This window comes from Grammomys surdaster, unplaced genomic scaffold (assembly GCF_004785775.1).
Source record: "Grammomys surdaster isolate TR1022 unplaced genomic scaffold, NIH_TR_1.0 125311, whole genome shotgun sequence".
NCBI classification, from domain to species: Eukaryota; Metazoa; Chordata; class Mammalia; order Rodentia; family Muridae; genus Grammomys; species Grammomys surdaster.
Window position 1 is genome coordinate 1 of NW_021620189.1, and position 25,789 is coordinate 25,789.

The 25,789-nt window shown below is 37.0% G+C and overlaps 1 long non-coding RNA gene, 3 other non-coding genes and 1 pseudogene across 4 annotated transcripts in view; all 5 read left to right on the forward strand.

Moving 5' to 3' along the window:
- The first annotated feature begins 2,444 nt into the window (after positions 1–2,444).
- LOC114637479 lies at positions 2,445–2,526 on the forward strand. Its single transcript, XR_003713758.1, has one exon. It is a non-coding gene; the product is annotated as a small nucleolar RNA SNORD115 (small nucleolar RNA).
- Positions 2,527–4,518: 1,992 nt separating this feature from the next.
- Positions 4,519–4,599, forward strand: LOC114637477. Its single transcript, XR_003713757.1, has one exon. It is a non-coding gene; the product is annotated as a small nucleolar RNA SNORD115 (small nucleolar RNA).
- A 292-nt stretch (positions 4,600–4,891) lies between these two features.
- Positions 4,892–25,789, forward strand: part of LOC114637473 — a 31,202-nt gene continuing 10,304 nt past the window's right edge. The window contains exons 1-2 of the long non-coding RNA XR_003713754.1: positions 4,892–4,906; positions 6,722–6,765. This is a non-coding gene — a long non-coding RNA (uncharacterized LOC114637473). The remainder of the gene's footprint in view (positions 4,907–6,721; positions 6,766–25,789) is intronic.
- On the forward strand, positions 6,405–6,483 carry LOC114637475. The gene has a single exon (XR_003713755.1). It is a non-coding gene; the product is annotated as a small nucleolar RNA SNORD115 (small nucleolar RNA).
- LOC114637478 lies at positions 7,667–7,724 on the forward strand (annotated as a pseudogene).

Genomic DNA, 25,789 nt, shown 5'->3' on the forward strand with positions numbered 1-25,789 from the left:
CTGGGCACTCCTGGTGAACTTTGGTTGGCAAAGACTGTGTGCCAACATGAACCTAGTCTCATATTCTACTTGGGTGCAAGTCTGCCAGTCTCACCTAGTGACCACAGCCCTGTGTTTTCTGGTGTTTTGCAGTCCTCTGATATGCCCTGTTACAGCCCAGAGGATCATAGATCCCAGGTAAGTGTAATGATCATTGCTACTGCCTTCCCCATCAAAAGGACAATGCCTTCATGTTTTGGTGTCAGCATCCTAATCACACTCATGTCTTGATTTAAGATATGAAATTAACCAAATACCTTAAGGGAAGGTCAAATGTCAGTGTATTTTCCCATATAAATTTTGACATTTACATGGGTAAAAGAATTGCTTTTTATCCCACTTACTCTTACTCACATAATTATCAGCTACCCCTCCTGGTTAGATGAAACCTCATTCCTGAGAGTGGGGTTCTATCTTGGGTGATCGCAGTGACAGGTCGTACAGGAATCCTAAAGTGACTTTGAAGACATGGCAGAATTTTCCCTTTTCAATCAATGGGGACCCAGGGAACAGAGACTTGATTAGTGAGAGAGAAGTTGTCTCCAGATTTCCAGGATGGGAGGCCTCCACATCCTGTCTTTCCAAAAGGCAAATCTACTGTCAAATATTTTAAAAACTCTCACTCCACGGGCTAGCCTTCTGTGTGCATGAGTTGAGGCTTTTTGGGTTGCCTTGGTTCCAGCAACTTCCATATTTACTTTAGAGTGTTTCATGTTGGTCTTACTAATTTTTAATGCATTCAAAAAAGAAGTTTCACTACCTTCAGGAAACAAATGTCTACCTAAAACTTCATTCAAGGCACAGGTGATTTCAGGAACCGAATGGCAATGTCATTTCTGGAAACACTTCCCATACTGAACTCAGAAACATGGTTCACTTTCTCAGTATAGAGATATGGCAAGGTATTATACCTCACAACAAATGGATCATGAGCACAGCATATGACATGCTCTGCTTTGCCCCTGGTTCAGTGAAGAGTACAGGAAAGAGCATTGCACTCTCAGTGTGCTTAAGAAGGAGATGAGTGAACTCTACCTTCAAATTTAATGAGATACTCTGTGTTTCTTCAAAAAGACTCTAAATCTCTAAGAAGTTGACTTTTTGTGGTACTTTTTATGTGAATTGCTGATCACAATCTGAATGTTGGACCCTTCCCAATTGCTTGGCATAGGGTGAATATGATCTGCCTACTGCTTCGAAGTGAGTAGTCAGCCTGAGTTAGAATGCATTTCTCCTGTGTGATTTCATAGACTTTTCCACCAAGTCAGCAAAAAGCCTTGTGCATGCTCTTTCCAGTAGGATAGAAGAGGCAGCTGCAGTTGGGATTCTGCTCAATGGAATAATTCCTGAATATATCTTACAAAGATTCTGATCTCTTAAATAGTTTAGTAATGATGGGAAGTTTAAGTACCATCACAGCTTCCTCTTTCTTCCTTTAGGGAAGACATACTTCTACTTTTCAAGCTAGTACTCCCTTGCATCCCTTGGTGAGCATTCAACCCTGCTGGCCTCCACTCTCACATGGGAACACAAAGATTTTCATGGTATTCAGGAAACTAATGACTACCCTAACATTTGATTTAGGACATACCCGAGTTTCATGAACCGAGTTGCAGTGTCATTCCTGGAAACATTTTCCATACTAAACTCAAGAACCTGGTTCACCTTCTCAATATAGAGACATGGCAATGAATTATACCTAACAACAAACTGATCATGAGCACAGCATATGACATGCTCTGCTTTGCCCCTGTTTCACTGAAGGGTTCATGTATGTGCATCACTCTCAGTGTAATTAAGAAGGAGATGAGTGAACTCTACCTTCAAGTTCAATGAGGAATCTCTGGGTTCCTTCAAGAAGACTGTAAATCTCCAAGAAGTTGCCCATTTATTGTACTGTTTATATGAATTGCTGATCTCGATCTGTGTGTTGGACCCTTCCCAATTGCTTGGCATAGGTCATATATGACCTGGCTACCACTTAAGTGGGAGTAGTTAATCTGGGTTCTAACGAATTTCTCTTGTGCGATTTCATAGACCTTCCCACCAAGTCAGCAAAAACCCTTGTGGATGCTCTTCAAAGTAGGATAGAAGAGGCAGCTGCAGTTGGGATTCTGATGAATGGAATTATTACTGAGGATCTCTTACAAAGATTCTGATCTCTTAAATAGTTTAGTAATTTTGGGAAATGAAGTGCCATCACAGCTTCCTCTTGCTTCCTTTAGGGAAGACATTCTTCTACTTTTCAAGCTAGTACTCCCTTGCATCCCTGGCCGAACATTTGACCCTACTGGCCTCCCCACTCACATGCCAACACTCCTACGTCTCAAGCACTTTCTGCAGGCCTAGTAAGCACTGAAGTTGAGTGATATAAAAGCAAAAGTAGTTTTGTTCTGTCTAGGCTTGGGTCAATGATGACTTCCCAATGTCATGAAGATAGGTGATGACAATGCAAAATAAAATTAATGTGGGAATAAGCTGAAGCCCTATCAGGAGTACCATGTTACACATGGTTCTTTACATCTTTGGTGACCCCTTGGGGACTTCCCTGAGGTCCTCTGAAGCCCTTTTCCTGTGTCCCTTAAGAGGAAACCTGAACACTCCTGGTGAACTTTTGTTGGCAAAGACTGTGTGCAACAACAAGCTAGTCTCACATTGTACTTGGATGAAAGTCTGCATGTCTCACCTATTGATCACAGACCTGTGTTGTCTGGTGTTTTGCTGTCCTCTGATATCCCCTGTTACAGCCCAGAGGATCATAGATCGCAGGCAACTGTAATGATCATTGCTTCTGGCTTCCCTAAGAAATGGACATGGACATTGCCTTCATGTTTTGGTGTCAGCATCTTTTTTTAAGATTTATTTATTTATTATATGTGAATACACTGTAGCTGTCTTCAGACACACCAGAAGAGAGCATCAGATCTCATTACAGATGGTTGTGAGCCACCATGTGGTTGCTGGGATTTGAACTCAGGACCTCTGGCAGTGCAATCAGTGCTCTTAACCACTGAGCCATCTCTCCAGCCCTGGTGTCAGCATCTTAATCACTCTCAGGTCTTGATTTAAGATAAGAAATTAACCAAATACCCTAAGGGAAGGTCAATTGTCTGTGTATTCTGCCATGTAGATCTTAAGATTTACATGAGGAAAATATTGGCTTTTATCCCAATTATTATTACTCACATAATTATCAGCTACCCATCGTTGTTAGAAGAGGATAACTCATTATTCATAGTGGGGTTCTCTCTTGGTTGATCACAGTGACAGGAGTTACAGGAACTCTAAAGTGTCTTCGAAGTCATGGCAGACTTTTCTCTTTTCAATACATGGAGACCCAGGGCACAGAGCCTTGATTAGTGAGAGAAAAGTTGTCTCTAGGTTTCCAGAATGAGTCGCCTTCACATGGTATCTTTCCAAAAGGCAAAACTACTGTCAAATATTTTAAAAACTCTCACTCCACAGGCTAGCCTTCTGTGTCCATGAGTTGAGGCTTTATGTGTTGCCTTGGTTCCAACAAACTTTCGTATTTACTTTGCACTGTTTCATGTAGCTCTTTCTACTGTTCACTCCATTCAACAAGAATTTTCACTGGACTCAGGAAACAATAGCCTACCTTAAAAGTTGTTTTAGGACATATCCAATTTTCATGAACCTAATGGGAATGTCATTTCCGGCAACATTCCCCCTACTAAACTCAGGAACTTGGTTCACCTTCTCAGTATAGAGGTATGGCAAGGAATTACACCTTAAAACAAATGGATCATGGCCAGAGCATTGGACACTCTCTGCCTTGCTGCAGGATCAGTGAAGAGTTCAATAAAAGAGTTGCTCACTCAGTATACATAAGCAGGTTAGTCTGTGGAGGGGAATGAACCCTACCTTCAAATTCAACAGGAAAAACCTGGGTTCCTTGAAAGAGAGTCTAAGTCTCTAAGAAGTTGTCATCTTATGGTACTGTTTATACAAATTGCTGACCTCAATCTGAGTGTGGGACCCTACCCAATGGCTTGGCATAGGGCATGTATGATCTGGCTACTGCTTCAGAGGGATCAGTAAGTCTTGGTTGGAATGCAATTTTCCTGTATGATTTCATAGCCCTTCCCACCAAGGTCACACACACACACACACAAAATAAAACCTTGTGGATGTTATTCACAGTAGAATAGAAGAGGCAGCTGCTGTTGGGATTCTGCTCAATGGAATTATTCATGAGGAGCTCTTACACAGATTCTCTCCACTTAAATAGTTTAGTAATGATGGAAAAGTGCCTTCAAAGCTTCCTCTTTCTTCCTTTAGAGAAGACATTCTCCAACTTTTCAAGCTAGTACTCCCTTGCATCCCTGGCAGGGCAATCAATCCTGCATTTCTCCCCATTCACATGGGAACACTCCTACATCTCAAGCACTTTCTGCAGGCCTGGTAAGTGCTGGGGTTGTGTGATATAAAAGCATAGGTAGCTGTGTTCTGTCTAGGGTTGGGTCAATGATGACAACCCAATGTCATGAAGATAGGTGATGACAAAGCAAAATCATACTCAATGGGAATATGCTGAGGCCCTACCAGGAGGACAATGTTAGATGTGGTCCTCTAAATGTTTGGTGACCCCTTGGGGACTTTCCTGATGTCCTCTGAAGCCCTTGTCCTGTTTCTATTGAGTGGAAACCTGGACACTCCTGAAGAACTTTTGTTGGCAAAGACTGTGTGCCAACAAGAACCTAGTCTCACATTCTGCCTTTATGCAAGTATGCAAGTCTCACCTAGTGATCACAGCCCTGCCTTTTCTGTTTTTGTTTGTTTGTTTGTTTGTTTTTTGTTTTTGTCATCAGACGTGCCCTGTTACAACCCAGAGGATCATAGATCTCAGGTAAGTGTAATGATCATTGCTACTGCCTTCCCTTAGAAATGGCCACTGCCTTCATGTTTTGGTGTCAAAATATCAGCCAGTCTCATGTCTTGATTTTAGGAAAGAAACTATTCAAATACACCAAGGGGTCATCAATTGTCAGTGTCTTCTACCATGTACCTCTTGATTTACAGGTGGAAAAGAATTTTCTTAAATCACAATTATTCTTTTCCACATAATTTGAGCTACCCATCTTGGTTACAAGAGGATAACTCATTCCTGATCCTGGGTTTCTGTCTTGGTTAATCACATTTGCAGGAGTTATAGGAACTCTACAGAGCCTTCCAGGCTTGGCAGACTTCTCTCTTTTCATGACATAGAGACCCAGGGGACAGAGCCTCCATTAGTGAGAGTGAAGTTGTCTCTAGATTTCCAGTATAAGAGGCCTCCTCATGATGTCTTTCCAAAAGGCAAAACTACTGTCAAATATTTTTAAAATTCTCACTCCACATGAAGGTCTTTCGTGTGGATGTGTTGAGGTTTTATGTGTTGCCTTGGTTCCCACAAACTTTCATGTTTACTTTACACTGTTTCTTGCATCTCTTTCTAATTTTCACTGCATTCAACAAAGAATTTTTAGTACACTCAGAAAACAAATGCCAACCTTGGAAGTTGTTTTAGGTCAAACCAGATTTGAAGAAATCAAAGCTCACAGTCATTCATGATGACATGTTCCCTACTAAACTCAGGAATATGGTTCACCTCCTCAATATAGAGACATGGGAAGTTGTTATACCTTAAAATAAATTGATCATAGGCAGATCATTGAACAATCTCTTCTGTCCCCCTGACTCTGTCAACAGTTCAAGTAGCAGCATTGCACACTGAGTGTAAACATGCAGGACAGATTTTGGAATGAAATGAACCTTCCTTTCAACTTGAATTAGGAAAACTTGGTTTCCTTTTAATATACGCTAAGAATCTCCAATAAGTTGCCTGTTTATTGTACAGTTTGTATGAACTTGTGATTTCAATCTGAGCATTGGACCCTAGCAAATGCCTTAGAAAAGGTCATAAATGATCTGGCTACTTCTTTTGAGAGAGCAGTAAGAATGTGTTGGAATGCATTGGTCCTGTGTGATTTCATTGACCTTTTTTCAAATATAGTAAAAACAAAACTTGACGGTGCTCTTCACAGTAGGATAGTAGAAGCAGTTACAGTTGGGATTCTGCTCAATTGAATTATTCCTGGAGAGCTCTTACACAGTTTCTGTCACCTAAAATAGTTAATTAATGTTGGGGAATCAAGTGCCTTGACAGCTTGCTCTTTCCTTCTCTAGGATAGACATTCTTCAACATTTGAAGCTAGTACTACCTTACATCCCTGGCAGAGCATTTGACCCTGCAGCCCTTCACACTCACAATGTGAACATTCCTACTTCTGATGCACTTTCTCCAGGGATGTAAGTGCTGGGGTTGTGTGATATCAAAGCATAGGTAGCTGTGTTGTTCTAGGCCTGGATCAATGATGACAACCCAATGTCATGAAGAGATATGATGACATAAAAATCATGCTCAATAGAATTACACTGAGGCCCAACCAGGAGGACAGGATTAGCATTGGTCCTTTAACTCTTTGAGGATCTCTTGGGGACTTTCCTTAGGTCCTCAGAAACTCCTGACCTGTTTCCCATGAGAAGAAACCTGGACACTCCTGGTGCACTCATGTTGGCAAAGACTGTGTGCCAACAAGGACCTAGTCTCACATTCTACTTGAATGAAAGTCTGCAAGTCTCCCCTACTGATCACAGCCTTGTCTTTTCTCATGTTTTTCAGTCATCTGATATGCCCTGGTACAGCCCAAGACTCACAGATCTAAGGTAAGTGTAATGATCACTGCTACTGGCTTCCCTTGGAAATGACAAGTGCCTTCATGTTTTGGTGTCAGAATCTCAGCCACTCTCAGATTTTGATTTTAGGAAAAGAAACTAAGCAAATACACCAAAGGAGGGTCAATTGTTAGTGTCCTCTACAATATAGTCTTCAGATACAGGGGGTAAAACAATTTGCTTAAATCCCAATTATTCATACTCACATAAATATGAGCTACTCATTGTGGTTGCAAGAGTACAACTTATTCATGATTGTAGGATCTCCACCTTGGTTGATCAGATTAGCAGTAGTTACAGGAACTCTACAGAGACTTCCAAACCTTGGTGGACTTTGCTCTTTTCAGTGGAAAGAACCTTGATTAGTCAGAGAGAAGTTGTCTCTAAATTTCCAGTATGGAATGTTTCCACATGATGTTTTACAAAAAACAAATCTACTGGCAAATATTTTTAAAACTCTCACTCCACAGGGAAACTGTCCATGTGGATGAGTTGACATTTTATGAGTTGCCTTGGTTCCCACAACCTTCCAAATTCCCTTACAGGAACCAAATGGCAACATTATTCATGTCAACATATTCCCTTCCAAACTTTGCCTTGGGTTTCTTGTGTCATGGGAAATAATGAACTCTAAACAAGCTTGAAAGCCTGTTTTGAGTTCCGATAACTCTGCAGTGTGGCAAAGAATGATGAATACCCAAATATTGGGAATGAGTCATCCTCTTCTAAGCATGAGGTGCAGCTCATAATTACGTGAGTAAGAATTATCAGAAATTTTTATAAGAAAATTTCTTTACTCCCTATAAATCTTTAGGTATACATGTCAGAAGATACTCACAATGGACTCTCACTGGGTGCATTTAGTTATTTCATTTTTCCTAAAATAAAAACTTGACAACTCAATGTCATGAAGAGAGTTTATGACATAAAAATTATGCTCAATAGGATTACTCCAAACCCCAACCAGGAGGCCAGGGTTACAATCTGTCCTTTTCCTCTTTGTGGACTTCTTGGTGGACTTACCTAGGTCCTCAGATGCCCTTGCCCCGTTTCCTATGAGAGAAAACCTGAACACTCCTGTTGCAACCTTTGTTTGCAAAAACTGTGTGCCAACAAGTACCTAGTCTCACATTCTACCTGTATGCAATTCTGCAAGGGCCACCCATTACTCATTACCCTCTCATTTCTGATGTTTTGCTGTCATTTTTCATGCCCTCTTGGCATTCAAAGAATCATGTATTTCATTTAAGTAACTTAACATAATAAGGGCTGTAAACCTAAAATTAGAGCAAACATACTCAATGGGAAAAGAACTAAAAGCATCACTTGTAAAGTTAGCAAACAAGTATATCTTGTCTCTCCATTCTTTTTCAAAATAATTATTAAATTATTAGCCTGGTTAAATAAGCAATGGAAATAAAGGGTACATTATGTGAAATTACTCAATTCATTCCTATTGCAGACAATATGGACCTATACTTAGTGGGCACTAAAATCTCACCAGAGAGGAAAACCAACTTATCTGATAAATGCTTCTAGTAAAATAGCAAGATATAAAGTCAACACACAAAGGTGTGTCAATAACTTTATAATATATGCATAATGAACATTCTGAGCAAAAAACTGGTCTCATTTACAGGGATGTCATAACATAACAACTAGAAATAAATGTCACCAAGAATGTAAATGAGCTCAACAATGAAAACCTCAAAATACTTCCAAAAGAAATCAAAGACACTAGAAGATAGAGTGGTAGAGTTAATAATGTAAACATAGCTATGTAACTGAATGTGATTCAAAATTTTAATATAATTAATCCCTAGAAAAATTCCAAAGATTTTTGGAAGAATTATTTTAAATATTAAAAACACAGAAATACAAAAACCTATATTGAACCAAAGCAATCCTAGGAACAATCAGCAATGTTGGAATTGTCACAGTATGTAACTTCAAATATAGTATAGAGACATTCTGATAAAATGACATGATATTTAAAACAGACACATGAACAAATATACTAAACAGAATAAAACCCATGATCCCATGCTGTTGTGCCCATCTGGTTTTTTGACATGAGTTTCAAAATTATGCATTGAAGGAAAAAACACCATCTTTAACAATTAGTGCAAGGAAAACTTAATACGTACGTGTACAAGAATTAAACTAGGGCTGAAGAGAAGTTAAGAGCATTGACTGCTCTCCAGAGGAAATTGGTTCAACTCCCAACAACCATGTAACAACTCATAACCATCCATAACTCCATTCCCCAGAGTTCAAATACCCTCTTCTGTTTGCCTTGTGATGCCAGGTAGCCAAGTGATACACAGAGATACAAGGTTGCAAAACACCTATACATTCAAAAATAAAAATTACAAAAAAATAAATAAATTACATTTTTCTCTCTTACCCTGCATAAAAATCCACTGAAAATAGATCAAAGGCTTTATTTAATGTATGACCCAAAGAATTAAAGTGAACTGCACAGTAACACTTCAAGATATAGACAGACAAGAACTTTCTTAGGGTAGGTCAGAAAATTTTAGAAAGAATTACAAAATAAGATTATATTAAGTTAAAACTTCCTGCACAGCAAAAGAGACAAAGCTGTAGAGATTGCTCAGCTGTTTTAGTTACTTACTCACAGAAGAAATAGGTTTGGCTCCACACCGTAGCACACAGATATCTCTAACTGCAATTCCAGGCAATCTGTTGCCTCCAGTTCTCTGCACACACATGGTACACGTACCCTCATAAAGGCTCCAGACATAAAAATCAACAAACAATCAAATAAACAAACTTTTAAAAGTAAAGGTTCATCTTACAAGTGGAAGAAAATCTGTTATTTTTTTTTTTGTATCTGAGAGGAGACTAATATCAAGAATATACAAAATATTATAAATATTAAGCATCAACACCACAAGTAATATGAATTTACCATAAAAGTAAAACAGATCTTTACTGATGAAGCTCAAGTGACCAATAACTACATTAACAATTCTCAGTATTTTTAACCATTAAGGAAAATCAAATCAAAAGATTGGAATTGAATCTTATGCTCATCAGAAAGGCTACCACTAAGAAAAGAAACAGAGCTTCTTGTAGAGATAGTTTGGGTAGTACAGTGTTTATCTTTCAAGCATGAAGATCTGAGTTTGATCAATAAAACTCAAGTACAAAGACATCAGGTGTGGTGGCACAAGCTTGTAATGCCATTTTGGTAGAGGCTGAGACAGGTAGGATCTCTGGGACCCACTGTTCAGATAGTGTAATCTACTATTCCAGGTCAGTGAGAGACTCTATCTCAAAATAAACAAAAAACAAACAAGCAATCAACAACAACCACCACAAAACAAAAAACAAGTGAATAGAAACTTAGGAAAGACACTCAAGGTTGACTTCTAGCCTCCATCTGCATGCACATGGAGAGTAAAAACAGAAAGTACTGAAGAGGATGGGAGGAAAGAAGGACCACTATACATAGTGGAGTGATGCCACTCTTGGAAATGTAATTCAGTATAAAATAGAGATATATGAACATATTTGTCCAGTATGAAACAAATTAAAACAGGTTAATAGAAAAATGGGATTTTCTTCAAACATGAAGAGTGAAATGAACACATTTATGAAAAAATATTCTCTCTCTCTCTCTCTCTCTCTCTCTCTCTCTCTCTCACACACACACACACACACACACACACACACATACACACACACACACACACATACACACACACATACATGAATAGCATGGAAGTAGGGAAAGATATTCAGGAATGGGGAAGAGGGTTAGTAGTAAGAAAGGGGATCAATAAAAGAGAGAAATGAGTGGGTGATAAATGTGATTAAAGTAGAAGATATATTTTCATGAAAATGCCATCAAGTATCTGGAGAGATGGCTCAGTGGTTTAGAGCACTCACTGCTCTTCCAGAAGTCCTTAGTTCAATTCCCAGCTACCACATGGTGGCTCACAAACAGTTGTAATGAGATCTGATGCCCTCTTCAGATGTGTCTGAAGACAGCTACAGTGTACTCAGATAGATAGATGGATAGATAGATAGATAGATAGATAGATAGATAGATAGATGATAGATAGATGATAGTCAGATAGATAGATAGATAGATAGATAGATAGATAGATAGATAGATAGAATTAAAGAAAAGGACCAGGAGTCAAGGCACTTTGGGGGATGTAAACAAAGAAATAAATTAATTATTGAATATAAATTATTATAATGCCATGAAGCCCATCACTTTATACAAGAAATATATGCCATGAAAACAAAAAGGAAAGAGAGCATCTAGCTTCATACTACATTTCTGTAGTTAATAATTATAGACTGTGTGATCTCTTAGAATCTGCCACACATTATATATTAGTTGCATCCAAGATGCTAAACACATCAGAATTAACTCCAGTATAATTTCAACTTACTGAGCTTAAACCCATTAGAATAAAATTCAACCATTTCAATGAAAGTTACTATATTTTATGTAAATACCTTTTCATAATTAAAATCTATTGACACAATTATGGAAATATAATAAAAGTATTTAGCACAAGCTAATATGTACACACACTTTCTCCATACGTGTGTGATAGAGCTCAACAATGAGAACATCTAGCCTTTGATTTCTCTTTGGAATGCTACTGGGTCTTATTCTAATTTATTCAACAAATATATGCTTATTTAGATTAATACTTCTTGTGTATTTTTGTCAGGTCAATTGACCAAGGAATAGATCAACTACAACTAGGTTATTAAGTTGAACACAAAAATGATCATTATTATTTTTTAATAACACATTGAATTCTCTTAAAGTTATATTGACTACAGTGTTACAAAATTTATGAATCTTTTCTTTTTATTGGAATTTTTCTTTATTTATATTTCAAATGTTGTCACCTTTCCTGGGTGCTCTCACCCAGAAACCTCCTATCACATCCCCATCTCTACCTGCATCTATGAGTGTTTTTCCCACCTACCCACCCACTCCTGCCACCCTTCCCTCGAATCACCCCACACTGAGGCATCGAGCCTTCACAGGACCGAGGGGCTCTCCTCCCATTGAGGCCCTATGAGGCCAACCTCTGCTAAATATGCAGCTGGAGTCATGGGTCTCTCCATGTGTACTCCTTGGTTGGTGGTTTAATCCCGGGAAGATCTGGGGTTTCTGGTTAGTTGATACTGTTGTTCTTCCTATGGGTTTACAAATCCCTTCAGCTCCTTTAGTCCTTTCTCTAACTCATCCACTGTGGACCTGATGCTCAGTCCAGTGGTTGGCTGCGAGCAACTACCTCTGTATTTATCAGGCTCTGACAGAGCCTCTCAGAAGACAGCTGTATTAGGCTCCTGTCAGCATGTACTTCTTGGCATTCACAATAGTGTCAGTGTTTGGTGACTGTATATGGGATGGATCTCCAAGTAGGGCAGTCTCTAGATGGCCTTTCCTTCAGTCTCTGCTTCACATTTTGTCTCCATATTTGTTCCCATGAGTATTTTGTTTCCCCTTATAAGAAAAACTAAAGCACCCACATTTTGGTCTTCCTTCTTCTTAAGCCTCACCTAGTCTGTAAATAGTATTTTGGGTATTCTGAGCTTTGGGGCTAATATCCACTTATCACTGAGTGCATACCATGTGTGTTCTTTTGTGATTGGGTTACCTCACTCAGGATATTTTCTAAATCTATTCATTTGCCTAAGAATTTCATGAATTCATTTTTTTAATAGCTGAGTAGTACTCCATTGTGCAGATGTATCACGTTTTCTGTATCCATTCCTCTGTTGAAGGACAACTGGTTTCTTCCCAGCTTCTGGTTGTTATTAAAAAGGCTGCTATGAACATAATGAACCATTTGTCCTTGTTATATGTTAGACAATCTTTTGGATATATGCCCAGGAATGATATAGCTGGGTCCACAGGTAATACTGAGTTCAATTGTCTGAGGAACCACCAGACAGATTTCCAGAGAGGTTGGACCAGCTTACAATCCCACCAACAATGGAGGAGTGTTCCTCTTTCTCCACATCCTCCCCAGCATCAGCTGTCACTTGAGTTTTTAATCTTAGCCATTCTGAGGGTGAGGTGGAATCTCAAGGTTGTTTTGATTTGCATTTCTCTCATGACTAAGGATGTTGAACATTTCTTTAGGTTCAATTAGACGATTCTAGATTACTTAGTTGAGAATTCTTTGTTTAGCTCTGTACCCCATTTTTAGTAGAGTTATTTGATCCTCTGGAGTCTTAACGTCTTGAGTTTTTTGTATATATTGAATATTAGCCTTTTATTGGATGTAGGATTGGTAAAGATATTTTCCCAAACTGTTGGTTGCCTTTTTGTCTTCTTGACAGTGTCCTTTGCCTTACAGAAGCTTTATAATTTTATGAAATCCCATTTGTCAATTCTTGATCTTAGAGCACAAGTCATTGGTGTTCTGTTCAGAAAATTTTCCCCTGCACCCATGTGTTCAAGGCTCTTCCTCACTTTCTCCTCTATTTGTTTCAGTGTATTTGGTTTTTGTGGAAGTCCTTGATCCACTTCTATTTGAGGTTTGTACAAGGAGATAAGAATGAATCAATTTGCATTCTTCTATGTGCTGACCTCCAGTTGAACCAGCACCATTTGTTGAAAATACAACCTTTTTTCCACTGGATGGTTTTAGCTCCTTCATCAAAGATCAAGTGACCATAGATCTGTAAGTTCATTTCTGCATTTAAAATTCTATTCCATTGATCTTTCTACCTGTCTCTGTACAGTTTTTATCACTAAAGCTCTGTAATATAGCTTGATGTCATATACAGTGATTTTCCCCAGGAGTACTTTTATTGTTGAGAATATTTTTCACTATTCTGGGTTTTTTGTTATTCCAAATGAATTTGCACATCGTTCTTTCTAACTCTAAAAAAAATGAATTGGAATTTTGATGGGGATTACATTGAATTTATAGATTGCTTTCAGCAAGATGGTACATTTATATTTTAATTCTGCCAATCCATGAACATGGGAGATCTTTCCATTTTCTGAGGCCTTCTTCGATTTCTTTCTTTAGAGACTTGAACTGCATGTCATACAGACCTTCCACTTGCTTTTTTAGAGTCACACCAATGAATTTAAAATTATTCATGACTATTGTCGACGGTGTAGTTATCCTAATTTCTTTCTCATCCTGTTTACCATCGAGTAGAGGAAGACTATGTATGATACATTTGAGTTAATTTTATATCCAGCCACTTTCATGAAGTTGTTTATCAGGTTTAGAAGTTCTCTGGTGAAATTTTCAGGTCACTTAAGTATACTATCATATCATCAGCCAACAGGAATACTGTGATTTCTTCCTTTCTAATCTGTATCCCTTTGAACTCCTTTTGTTGTCTAATTGCTCTGGCTAGGACTTCCAGTACTATATTGAATAAGTAGGTAGAGAATGGGCAACCTTCTCTAGATCCTGACTTTTTGGGGATTGCTTCAAGTTTCTCTCCATTTAGTTTGATGTTGGCTACTGGTTTGCTGTATATTGCTTTTACTCTGTTTACATATGGGCCTTGAATTCCTGATCATTCTAAGACTTTTAACATGAAGAGATGCTGAATTTGCTCAAATGCTTTTTCAGCATCTAATGGTTTTCAGCATCTGGATGGTTTTAGCTCCTTTGTCAAAGATCAAGTGACAATAGATCTGTGAGTTCATTTCTGGATTTTCAATTCTATTTCATTGATTTTTCTAACTGTATATTTTGGTCATGATAGTATACTTTGGTCATGTGTTTTTTTTCCCTTTGTTTATGTAGTGGATTACATTGATGGATTTCCATAGATTGAACCATCCCTGTATCCCTAGAATGAAGCTTACTTGATTATGATGGATGATTATCTTGATGTGTTCTTGGATTTGGTTTGTGAAATTTTTATTGACTATTTTTGCATCGATATTCATAAGAGAAATTGGTCTGAAGTTCTCTTTCTTTGTTGGGAAATTGTATGATTTGGGTATAAGCATAATTGTGGCTTCTTAGAGCAAATTGGATAGTGTTCCTTCTGTTTTTATTTTGTGTAATAGTTTGAAAAGTATTGGTATTAGGCCTTCTTCAAAAGTCTGATAAAATTCAGCACTAAAACCTGCAGATCTGGGGTATTTTGTGTTGAGAGACTTTTAATGACTCCTGCCATTACTTTAGGGGTTATGGGAATGCTTAGATTGTTTATCCAATCCTGAATTAAATTTGGTACCTAGTATCTGTATAGAAAATTGTCCTTTTCATCCAGATTTTCCAGTTTTGTTGAATATAGGCTTTTGTAGTAGGATCTGATGATTTTTTGAATGTCCCTTCTGTTGTTATGTCTCCCTTTTCAGTTCTGGTTTTATTAATTTGGATACTGTCTCTATGCCCTCTGTTTAGTCTGGCTAAGGGTTTATCTATCTTGTTGATTTTCTCAAAGAACCAGATCCTGGTTTTGCTGATTCTTTGTATAGTTCCTTTTGTTTCTACTTGGTTGATTTCAGCCCTGAGTTTGATTATTTCCTGCCTTCTACTCCTCCTGGGTGTATTTGTTTCTTTTTGTTCTAGAGCTTTCAGATGTGCTGTCAAGCTGCTAGTGTATGCTCTCTCTAGTTTCTTTTTGTAGGCACTTAGAGCTATGAGTTTTCTTCTTAGTACTGCTTTCATTGTGTCCCATAAGTTTTGGTATGATGTACCTTCATTTTCACTAAATTCAAAAAAGTCTTTAATTTCTTACTTTATTTCTTCCTTGACTATGTTGTCAGTGAGTAGAACATTGTTCAGCTTCCATGTGTGTGTGGGCTTCCCATTGTTTTTGTGATAATTGAAGACCAGCCTTAGTCCCAGGTGATCTGATAGGATGCATGGGACTATTTCAATCTTCTTGTATCTATTGAGACCTGTTTTGTAACCAATTATATGGTCAATATTGGAAAAGATACAATGAGGTGCTGAGAGGAAGGAATATTCTTTTGTTTTAGGATTTTATGCTCTATAGATATCTGTTAAATCCATTTGGTTCATAACTTTTCTTAGTTTTACTGTGTCTCTGCTTAGTTTCTGTTTCCATGATCCATCCATTGATAAGAGAGGGGTGTTGAAGTCTCCCACTATTATCATGTGAGGTGCAATGTGTGCTTTGATCTTTAGTAAAGTTTGTTTTATGAATGTGGTTGCCCTTGCATTTGGCTCATAGATTTCAGAATTGAGAGTTCATCTTGGTAGTATGATTTTTATTATTTGTCCTTCCTTATCTTTTTTGATAGCTTCAGGCAGAAAGTCTATTTTATTTGACATTAGAATGGCTACTCCAGCTTGTCTTTTAAATCATTTGCTTGAAAAATTGTTTTCCAGCCTTTTACTCTGAGGTAGTGTCTCTTTTTCACTGAGGTGCATTTCCTGTATGCAGCAAAATGTTGTATCCTGTTTACATATCCTGTCTATTATTCTATGTCTTTTAATTGGAGAATTGAGTCCATTGATGTTAAGAGATATTAAGGAAAAGTGATTGTTAATTCCTGCTATTTTTTTTTTTGGTTAGAGGTGGAATTATGTTTGTATTGCTAACTTCTTTTGGCTTTGTTAAAAGAAGATTACTTTCTTGCTTTTTCTAAGGTGCAGTTTCCTTCTTGTGTTGGAGTTTTCCATCCATTATCCTTTGTAGAGTTAGATTTGTGAAAAGATATTGTGTAAATTTGGTTTTGTCATGGAATATCTTGGTTTCACCATCTATGGTAATTGAGAGTTTTGCTGGGTATTGTAGCCTTGGCTGGCATTTGTGTTCTCTTAGGGTCTGTATGATAACTGCCCAGGATCCTCTAGTTTTTATAGTTGCTGGTGAGAAGTCTGGTATAATTCTGATAGGTGTGCCTTTCTATGTTACTTGACTTCTTTCCCTTACTTTTTTTTAATACTCTTTCTTTGTTTCATGTATTTGGTGTTTTGACTATTATGTGACGGGAAGAATTTCTTTTCTAGTTCAATCTAATTGGAGTTCTGTACACTTCTTGTATGTTCATGGTAATCTCTTTCTTTCAGTTAAGGAAGTTTTCTATTATTTTGTTGAAGATATTTACTGGCCCTTTAAGTTGGAAGTCTTCACTCTCTTCTATATCTATTTTCCTTAGATTCCATCTTCTCTTTGTGTCCTGGATTTCCTGGATGTTTTGGGTTAGGAGCTTTTTACATTTTCTCTGACTGTTGTGTCAATGTTTTCTATGGTATCTTCTGCACCTGAAATTCTCTCTTCTATCTCTTGCATTCTGTTGGTGATGCTTGCATTTATGAGTCTTGATCTCTTTCCTAGGTTTTCTAATTTGAGGGTTGTCTCCCTTTGTGATTCTTTATTGTTTCTATTTCTCTTTTTAGATCCTGGACGGTTTTGTTTAATACCTTCACCTGTTTGGTTTCCTGTAATTCTTTAAGGGATTTTGCATTTCCTCTTTAAGGGCTTCTACCAGTGTACCTGTATTCTCATGTATTTCTTTAAGACAGTTATTTATGTTCTTCTTAAAGTCCTCTATCATCATTATGAGAAGTAATTTTCAATCTGAACCTGCTTTTCCAGTGTGATGGTGTATCCAGGACTTGCTATGGTGGGAGAACTGGGTTCTGATGATGCCAAGTAGCCTTGGTTTCTGTTGCCGATGTTCCAGTCCTTGCCTCTCACCATCTGGTTATCTCTAGTGCCCTTCCTATCTCTGACTGGAGCCTGTACCTCCTGTGATCCTGGTTGTGTCAGAACTCCTGAGTCCAGCTGTCTCTGTGATCTTGTGATTCTGGATCCTGTGATCCTGAGATCTTAGGTGGATCAGACCTCCTCAGAGTCAAACTGCCTCTGGGAACTTGTAATCCTGGTGTGATCAAGCTCCTGAGATCCTGTGATCCTAGGTGTGTTAGAGTGCCTGAGAGTCGAGCTTCTTCTGGGAGTTGTGGGACTGGGTATGGAGCTAGTGCCCAAAGTCTGCTCAGGGGAATGGCTCAGACAGGAAGGAACCTGTGCCACTGGCCAGGCAGAGGTTTCTTTGTCCCTGGGTCCCACTGGTCCCAGTCACTCCTGGTGTTGGCACAAATGTTGTGGCCTCCTCACCTATGATCCTGGGTATGTTAGAGCACATGGGAGTCAAGCTTCCTCTGAGTGTTGTGGGACTGGGTGCAGAGCTAGTGCCCAAGGTCTGCTCAGGGCACCAGCTCAGACCAGAAGGATGAATCTTTTCTAAGACTCAGAAAAGACTTTCTGAGTCTTAGAAGAGATCTATCCTTATTTTATTTTAATTTATTTGGTTTTGTTGATTCCTGTTAATAATAGTTTCTTTGGTTTAACATTACTATTTTTTTCCTGGTTGACTTAGAATTGAATTTATTCTTTTCCTAGTTCCCTATGGTAGAAAATATTAATTTTAGAACCTTGTTTTCTATGATTGCACTAAATTTCACGCATCTTGAAATTTGGTAAGTTGCATTTTCATTTACATTAAAATAATGTTCATTTACTTGAAACTTCTTTTCTAATTTCATTCACAAATAAGTTTATATTGGAATAAGACTGTAGCTCAGTGGAAATACACTTGCCTAGTGTATGTGAGACATAAGGTTTGAACTCCAATATTGAAAAGAGAATAAATCTGAAAATGCAGACATCCTAGACCAAATTCCAACTCAGATTTCGTAGGTAGTGCCAGACTGGTCAGAGTCCTATAGTGCTCTTGTGGTTTAGAAATGATTATGCACTTAACATATATTTAAGAAACATTTTCTGGTCGGGCAGTGGTGGCGCATGTCTTTAATCCCAGCACTTGGGAAGCAGAGGCAGGCAGGTTTCTGAGTTCGAGGCCAGCCTGGTCTAGAGTGAGTTCCAGGACAGCCAGGGATATACAGAGAAACTCTGTCTCGAAAAACAAAAACAAACAAACAAACAAACAAAAACAAAAAACCGTTTTCTGTTTTCTCTATTTTCCAAGAAAGAATATTATCATAATATTAGTTGAGTTTGGGAGATGTAAAAATGAGTAAAGGCCTTTTTCAGCTACTTTCATATATTTTTATTTCTACTGATTTAAGTTTTGGTGTGGAGTAATTTAGTGAACATTGATCATGTGATTAGATTCACACTAAAGAATATATGCAACACCTAGATATAATTTGACACACAGAAATAAATTCAATGAATTATTCAGTTTAGAGGCATGTTCATATCAAATATTGTTACTGCTATATGTTTCTGATAACTTTCATACAATGTGAATGTAGTAATTTATATTCTGAACTAAACACTTCATTTGACTATTTTAACTGTACAATTTTATGTTATTTATGCATATATAAATATTAAAAGATAAAAGAACTTTTTAAAAACGTCTATAAACCCTTAACACTTTTTAGTTTTGTGTACTTAAAGCTCCATTGCATTGTAGACTCAAATAAATGTTATATGACTTGTGTGCTGTGAGGAGCATTTGTTCAGATCCTGTAAATCTCCTTCATACATCCACAATTCACTTGTGTGTATGTATGGTGGCAGAGGTCGCTGGGTGGCTGGCATAGAACCCAGGGCCTTGTATAGCTAGGAAAGTGCTCTATCACTGAACTTTTCTTTCATTTGTCATTGGCATTATATTTGAGTATATCTATCGTTTATTAGTTGCATATATTAATTTGCATTTCAGTTCTTTGCATTTCTTACAACTTTATTTCTTGAAAACTCCAATATTTGATTCATGTAGATGTTAGCACTTGCAAAATATTTTTCATTATTGAAGGTGTAACTTTCTTAATTTTGTCTATAATGAAAGATTTTTCAGTCCTACCCAGAACATTTATGAATCATGTGATTCTAGGTTCAATGTAATATTTAATCGGTCTTCCTACTATAGTTTAAGGTCATAGTGGCTGCAAATTCAGGTTCCTACTTCACCCAGCTTACCACCATCCAGAAAAAAAAAAAGCAGTTATGATTGGTTTGCTGCATGGTTACAGTGGAAATTCTGTTTTCCCTAGTCCCATTGATACTTTCCTTCTGTTGCCTCCTACAAAGGTTATAATTTTGGTTTTTCATTGTAACCTACTGATGTTGTAAAGAAAAAATCTGAGTTTTGCTTATTCTCATTTATATCTGGTGTGACTAGATGTTCAAACCAGTGGCACTGAGGGGTTATTCTGGTTAAACAAACAGTGTTGACTTGCATTGTCTGATACTAATTCTTATTGCTTTTGTGTTAGAGGAGTTGCAGGGGGTCTCAATGTTCCCCTAACCTCCATTGATATAACTCTGATAGGACATGAAAAATCAGTTCTCTTTTTGGTACCATTTGTAGGTTATGGAAGTTCTTCTGACACAAGCCTGGCAAGGAAATTGATACACTACTTTTACCAATACATACATTTTCCTATTCCATGCTGTCCTTTCTTATGAATCATAAAAATGGAGGGGAAAGTGATAGTTATTTTGCATGCACAATAAATACATTTAATATTACTTAAAGTGGAAAATAACTTAATAAACAAATAGATATTATTAAGCCTAATATGCCATATTGTACAAGAACTATTAGTATAGTAAGTGATGAAAAATAATGGGCTTGCAGATTTGAAAAGGAGGAAAAACATTTATTCACAGATGACATGATTATCATAAAAATCTGAAAACCCAATAAACAACCCTGAAATTCAATTGGAAATTGTATATGTAACCTATAATCAGAGCAGAAAATAGTGTATCTTGCTAATTATCTTCGAGATACATCATTATAATGTAGCTAGTTGTTCAGCTAGCTTACTTGCTAAAGTTTTATTTAAACACCACCAATGAGCGAAAGACTGCTTATTCTTTTTTTAAGTGTAAATCAGTGACATCGCTTCGGTACAGACCACGTAATACTTACATAAAGTATCAAATGCAGAACTCATTGTTAGTCTGTTATGTTTAGTTAGTTAAGTTTATCTGTAGATAAACTTAAAATATAAGATGAATGATTATATATGTGTTCTAGGAAATCCATACCTACTAATATCCAAAATTAAGAAAATCATACCATATTACAAGATTAGAAAGTTGACAAGAGAGAGAGACAAGTTGACAAAGTTGACAAGAGAGAAACACATCCTCAAATCTCATCATTGAAGTAAATTTACAATTTTGTAATTGCAAATTATGCTGTATTTATAGCTTTTCTTGCTTCATGAGGTCACATTAAGCCTACAAGCCATAGGTTGAAAGTACTTGGAAAGATAGTTTAAGCCTAGTGTTGCCTTGATGGTTTTTTGTCTTGATAATCTGTGCACTCTAAAGTAGTGTATAAAGATCTAAGTCTCTACTGAACCTTAGATCTCTCACTTCTCATTGTTTAATAATTGCTTTCTACATTTGTACACAACAATATTGGGTAGATATATTTATAGCTGTTATAAGGTAACTTCTGTAATTCATTTTAAATTCTACTGTCTTCATTATAGTTATCCTCTCCTCTCCTCTCCTCTCCTCTCCTCTCCTCTCCTCTCCTCTCCTCTCCTCTTCTCTCTCTCTCTCTCTCTCTCTCTCTCTTGCTCTCTCTCTCTCTCTCACTCTCTCTCTTGCTCTCTCATTCTCTCGCTCTCTCGCTCTCCCTGGCTGTTTCTCATTTCTCCTTGCCTCCCTTTTGAATTTTCATGTCACATTTTTAAGAAATTCAAAATACCTCTTTTTTTTATTGTATTTGTTAGGATAGCTTTGGCCAGGTCTGGGGCATACATCTTTAATTCTAGTACTTGGGACTTGAAGGCTGAAGTTCAGATGAACCATGAATGCATAATGAAATCATGTCTTAAACAAAGAAAACTTTTTACTTTGATATTTATTCTAAAGATTATAACCAAGGCTCTTACTTTCAGATTTATTACTCTTAATTTGAGGATGTTGAAAATCAAATACAAAGCCTTACATATTCTGCACAACCTCTGAACTTGGCATCTGCTTCCATTTCCACTTTCATTAACACTTTTTTGTGGGGCTAGAGATCAAACCCAGAATTTAATGCATCCAATGTAAACACTCTATTGCTGTGCAAAAGACCTTGCCAATTTAACATTTTACACAAGGCAGGTCTCTTTTATCACATTACCTTTAAGGGGGTGAGAGAGTGGTCTGGTAAGTCTTACGTTTCTGAGGGATAGATTACTCAGATATGCTATTAAGCATAGTAATTCTTGGTTGGCAGTATTACCCTTCATGTAACAGTATAAATATGAATTCATTTGGGGTGACTGAAACATACAAACTCTGATGTAATTAGTTAGTTAAGCCTAATTAGTGGATTAATCTGAAGGCATTATTGGAAAATGGTAAGTAGAACAAGTAAGTCACCCAGGTTGTTGTCTGTAGGTCTTAGCCATGTCTTAGGCTTTTTATGTCTCTTCCTGGTTCTTGGCCAGTATGAAGTGAACAGTCTTGTTGCATCATAGCATGTCTTCTGCTATGATGTTCTACACTTGTAATCAACAAAAGCAATGGAAGCAGTAGATCGTGGACTAAAACCACCAATACTATGAGTCAAAACAACTGTTTCCTGTTTTTAAATTGTTCAAGTATTCATCACAGCAGATAGAAGATTCTATTCTTTAGCACTTTAAAAACTGTCCTACGTCAAAGCATGATGTTTCTATTGAGATATATGCTACATATATGAGAGGACTCTTATGTAATATTTCTTTTGTTTTCAACACTCTCCTGGTGTGTGTGTGTGTGTGTGTGTCTGTGTGTGTGCACATGCGTGCATGAGCGCATATGTCCATGCATGCATGTACACATATCTGTGTGGCACAAGATGATGATTATGTCCTGTGGCATAATACATAGACCAAACCTGGAATCCTGTGAACTACCTGTACCTGGATAACTTTCTCCTAGGATAGGATGTTTAACGCCATTAATACTTCAGTCTCTTAAACCTTTCTCTTTATTTCATCTTGAACACAAATAATTCAAACCTTCGTCCTACTGTAACACTTTGTGCTGTTGATTCAAGCCAGGAAGTTAGATAAGCAAAGTAAATGTGCCAACTTCAAGTTAAAAAAAAAAAGTTGCCTTTTCAATAGTGCCCCACCAATCAATCCTGCAACCTTTCTTCATTCCTTGTTCATTTTTTTCTCTTCTTTCTATATATTTTCAGACAACTAATCATCTAGGTAAGATTCTTACTTTTGAACAATTTGTTTCATTGATGTTTTCAAGTCTAATATTCATTTGCTATTATTCCATTTTTTAACATTCCAGTCATGTGTTACTTGTTTTGAATCCTCAATCATTAGGCTTGAATGTCAGTTAAATTTGCAGTTTGGTAATCTGATGTTTTTATTATTTTCACATATTTTCTCAGATAATTCACACATATCCAGCTCTTTCTGATTAACCATTTATTGGTAGTTTTCCCCCATTTTATAACGATTTTGAGCATACCTTTGACCCTTGTAATAATGGCTTGGCATCTAAGTAGATACTCATTCCATGTTTTTCAGTCTTCCTTTGGAAAATGCCTGTTCAATATCCTTGACAGAGTGCCACAACATTTGGGCCCATACCAACACAGCCACTGGGGAAATTCTCTCATTTCAACCCTAAACTGGCTGGCACAATGATGGACTAGAATCCTGTGGCTATTGGTGCAGGCACATATTTGAGAAGCACTCAAAATCTACAGCTGATACTAAAACAGCACTAAAATATGACTAAATTCCATTGTCACCAAGTCCTCTGTAGTCAGCCCGTAGAGTATAATAGAATGCAGATCAATTCCATCTAGCAGGAGTGACATGTTCCTATGTGATACAAGGAAAATGTTGCAGCTTAAATCACAGGAGGGAGTCTTGTTTCAGAGGTCATAATATTCTGCTCAATAAAGGATTTCATTGTCAGGCCTGGTTGGTATTGGGGTCTAGAGTAAAAATTCCATGCTTACTTATCGATTCTATTCACTCTATTGACTGGCTATCAAACTGTATGAATGCACAGTTTTGCTTATAAATTAGTTGGTGGATATCTGTAACTTTGTTACATGGTGACTATTTTGATGAGTGTGGCTTTTAAAAATTGGTGGAAAGCTTTTGTTTGAATATTTCAGCTCATTTGGTGATATACTTGTTTGTCTGCTTGTCAAATAATCAAGTCATATTAATAATTCTCTTTAGTTTACTGAGGAATCACCAACTTCTTTCTACCATATCAGCATAATTTTATACTCATATTAGTAATAAACAAAAAATCTAATTTTCCCATACTTAACCAATATATAATTCTCCTCTTCGAAGAGAAAAGCCATCTAGTGTGTACAATAAAGCAACTGATTTTGAATGTAATTTTCACTCAACTAAGGAAAAGTAAAGTTGAGCATCTTTTCAAGTTTATGCCACTATGTATATGTATGGTTTAGAATCTAGAAGTTTAGAAGTCTTTTATTTTGTTTATTATTTAACTCAATTGCTTTTGCTGCAGAATTACCAAGTCATACAGCTATTCCATACACTAGATCCTTATCAGATACCATGTGATTGTGATGAACTAAAAACCTACTTGTCCTTTTAGTTTTTGTCCTATACCTGAAAGTAAATTTTAAAATTGAAGATCACAAACATTTTTTGAAGGTTGAGGATATTTGTAATACTTAAACTTTTACTTGTTTTTAGAAAAATGATGATCTACAATTATCTTTTGTAAGTGAAAACACATACAACTTTATATAAATATTTTTGTTCATGTTACTATTGGGTAAACAATAAAATCATTAAAATCATTAAGCCTGAATACCAGTTTAATTTTAACATTATACACAATAGTTCTATCTCTGACCACACATACAAATATAGCCAAATATTATACCCTTATATATTATGTAGCCATCAACATACTATAATTGCTACAAGTTTCCTTGAATCAATGAATGGTGAAACCTTAAATACAGGCAGATTATTACCTAATTAATGACCTTTGCTGTTATTTCTATTTATTAAAACTAATATCTATTGACTTTTTATTTCAGCTTGACATACTCTACCAGTTTCTGTACACAGGTCTTCTAGCAGTTGCCTACCACAGGTTTACTTATCTGGAAAAGTTTCATGGTTTACAAAATAGGTTTTTCCAGAATTGATACATTTACATTTTTTATATACTGACTTCTTGTGTATTATTTCTGAAAAGAAATAATATGCCATAGCCAGCCAGTGTAGGTGCACACCTTTAATCCCAACACTTAGGAGGCAGAGGTAAGTGGATCTCTGTGAGCTCAGTGCCAGCTGGGTCTACAGAGTCAAAGCCAAAAATCCTCAGGAAAACAAAACAAAACAAAAACAAGACATAAAGGAAGGAAGGAAGGAAGGAAGGAAGGAAGGAAGGAAGGAAGGAAGGAAGGAAGGAGGGAAACCACCTGTTATAATTACAGAGAACTTCTAAGTGGAACATGTAGCTTCTCAAACTCTTATCACAATAGTGGGCTTGGTTATCAGTAATTTGACACAAAATGAATGTTTTCTCCTCAGAGTTATTGAAGTTCTTTATTGACATGGGGTCTCATGTAGCCGGGGCTGCCCATAAACATATGTATTCAAAGACCTTAAATTTCAACTTTCCTTTTCTTTTTTCAGTTTTGTTAATGGTTACATTATATTTTTTGGAGCTCTGATATTTACAGCTTTGTAAATACTGTTACGTTGCCTTAGTCAGTTAACTAATCCTCACATAATATCCCTTGTCCCCTCTAGGCATCTTATTATTAAACGGTCTCTACCCCTTTCCCCAAATCTGACCCCATAAATATATTTATATATGCTCCTTGCCCTAATTCAGTTTGTGTTCATTTGCATAGAAGGGCCCTTTTCCTCAATCTTTCACTGTCAACTTGTTTTTTCAGCTTACTTTTGCCCTTTTAATTTAATGAACTTATTTGTAAATGACCATTGACAAAAGTTTAAATAGCTTGTTCTCTCTCTCTCCTCTCTCTCTCTCTCTCTCTCTCTCTCTCTCTCTCTCTCTCTCTCTCTCTCTCTTCTTTTCA